This window comes from Gobio gobio, assembly GCF_949357685.1.
Source record: "Gobio gobio genome assembly, chromosome: 18".
Classification (NCBI taxonomy): Eukaryota; Metazoa; Chordata; class Actinopteri; order Cypriniformes; family Gobionidae; genus Gobio; species Gobio gobio.
This window is the reverse complement of record NC_137111.1, coordinates 2,230,780-2,233,279: the sequence shown is the minus strand read 5'-3', so window position 1 is coordinate 2,233,279 and position 2,500 is coordinate 2,230,780. Positions and strand designations below refer to the sequence as shown.

Genomic DNA, 2,500 nt, shown 5'->3' with positions numbered 1-2,500 from the left:
GTTTGTAGTTGATCATGTCCATGTTTCACTGAGATGATTTCTGAATGATGAGACTGAAGTGCTGGACCAGAGATGAACGAGAGATTGGGACAGATTTTATTATGCATTCCTTCTTCATGTGATTTCCAATAAAAACTCAACAATCGAACAGTCGTTTCTTCTGCATTTAGAGATGTTGTTTGTGTGGCTGTCCTGGGCACAAGTTCAGTCGCACACATTGTCGTTTCATTGCGTTACAATCACAAATAAAACATGGACTCCAAACACAATCATCTTTCAAAAGAACAGTTTCTGTGGGTCTTCAAGCCGTAATCTGACCGTGACAAAGTCTTGCATTGGATCAGAATGGCAGAATCTCTTCATTTGTGTTCAGAAGATGATCAAGAGTCACATCTGACCAATAAAGGCCAGAGAAATAAAAACACTATAAACTATAAAGCTCAGTTCATAGGGCTCTACATTTATTACATGAACTGCAAAAGATTGAGTTTAGTTTCCCAGTGCAAACATCTAAACATCCTTCAATCAGGACACATTTAATGAGATGCAAAATGAAGTCGTTATCTGAGAAATTGAACAAAATGAAGAGAGTTTATGATTAAAACAAGAACTAATATCTGTCATTGGGTATGAACATTACTCACATTTGAATTAAGTAGATATTTATGAACACATTGGCAGATATTTGCTCTTGTTTTAATCATAAAATCACAAGATTTCTGAAGATTTCTCTTAAATGTATTTCTTACATTGTCTGTAATTGGTCTTAAACGGGTCTTTAACGGTCATGGACTGGGCCAGGGGTTTCAAACTTTATGATGCCAAGGACCCCCAAATATGATGAACCTCTATGAGGGACCCCCATCCTAAAATACAGCTATATGTTATGTATAAAAATCATTTAGACTGTTTGATAAATAGTGTGACATTATAAATACAACATATTGTTTCTAAACTCAAATTGGCTATTGGTGTTGGGTGTATAAACCTGAAGAAGAACATTTTCAGTTAAAAGTGATGTAGATAAGCAACTTTCACATTAAATGTATGTAAGCAGCTTTCGTCCTGCATTAAACATACTGCCTCACGACCACAGAGAGCCAGATAAAGGGACTATAGTGAGAGAAACTGACGAAAAACATCTACAATTCTGGAAAGTGTGTATACGGTGAATAAGGAGAGAAACCGTTAGAAATGTTAGAATGTTCGGTAGACTTTACACATTTTTGCTTTGTCTTAATTCTCTGAAATTTTCTGGAGGACCCCGTAAACCACCCCTTACAACCTTCTGAGGACCCCTTTGAACGTTCTGGGGACCCCTTAGAACCTTCTGAAGGACCCTTAGAACCTTCTGGGGTCCCCTTAGAACCTTCTGAAGGACCCTTAGAACCTTCTGGGGACCCCTTAGAACCTTCTGGGGACCCCTTAGAACCTTCTGAAGCATCCCTTAGAACCTTCTGAAGGACCCTTAGAACCTTCTGGGGTCCCCTTAGAACCTTCTGAGGACCCCTTAGAACGTTCTGGGGACCCCTTAGAACCTTCTGAAGGACCCTTAGAACCTTCTGGGGTCCCCTTAGAACCTTCTGAAGGACCCTTAGAACCTTCTGGGGTCCCCTTAGAACCTTCTGGGGACCCCTTAGAGCCTTCTGAGGACCCCTTAGAACCTTCTGGGGACCCCTTAGAACCTTCTGAAGGATCCCTAAGAACCTTCTGGGGACCCCTTAGAACCACCCCTTAGAACTTTCTGGGGACCCCTTAGAACCTTCTGAAGCATCCCTTAGAACCTTCTGAAGGACCCTTAGAACCTTCTGGGGTCCCCTTAGAACCTTCTGAAGGACCCTTAGAGCCTTCTGAGGACCCCTTAGAACCTTCTGGGGACCCCTTAGAACCTTCTGAAGGATCCCTAAGAACCTTCTGGGGACCCCTTAGAACCACCCCTTAGAACTTTCTGGGGACCCTTAGAACCTTCTGAAGCATCCCTTAGGACCTTCTGAAGGACCCTTAGAACCTTCTGGGGTCCCCTTAGAACCTTCTGAAGGACCCTTAGAGCCTTCTGAGGACCCCTTAGAACCTTCTGGGGACCCCTTAGAACCTTCTGAAGGATCCCTAAGAACCTTCTGGGGACCTCTTAGAACCACCCCTTAGAACCTTCTGGAGGTCCCTTAGAATCTTCTGGAGGTCCTTTAGAACCTTTTGGAGGAGCCATTAGAACCTTCTGGAGGAGCCATTAGAACCTTCTGGAGGACCCTTTAGAACCTTCTGGGAACCCCTTAGACCTTCTGGAGGACCCCATAGAACCTTCTGGAGGACCCATTAGAACCTTCTGGAGGACCCCCTAGAACCTTCTTGAGGTCCCTTAGAACCTTCTGGAGGACCCCTTAGAACCTTCTGGAGGACCCATTAGAACTTTCTGGAGGACCCTTTAGAACCTTCTGTGGACCCCTTAGAACCACCCCTTAGAACCTTCTGGAGGACCCCTAGAACCTTCTTTAGGTCCCTT

At 43.9% G+C, this 2,500-nt stretch overlaps 1 protein-coding gene across 2 annotated transcripts in view; it reads left to right on the top strand.

Moving 5' to 3' along the window:
* The window catches only part of tp53bp2a (tumor protein p53 binding protein, 2a), a 68,624-nt gene extending 68,361 nt beyond the window's left edge, over positions 1 to 263 (top strand). For both annotated transcript variants that reach the window (XM_079841937.1, XM_079841936.1), the window contains one exon: positions 1 to 263. This exon is cut by the window's left edge and continues 192 nt beyond it. The gene's annotated coding sequence lies outside the window, so the exon portion shown is untranslated.
* Positions 264 to 2,500: the final 2,237 nt, after the last annotated feature.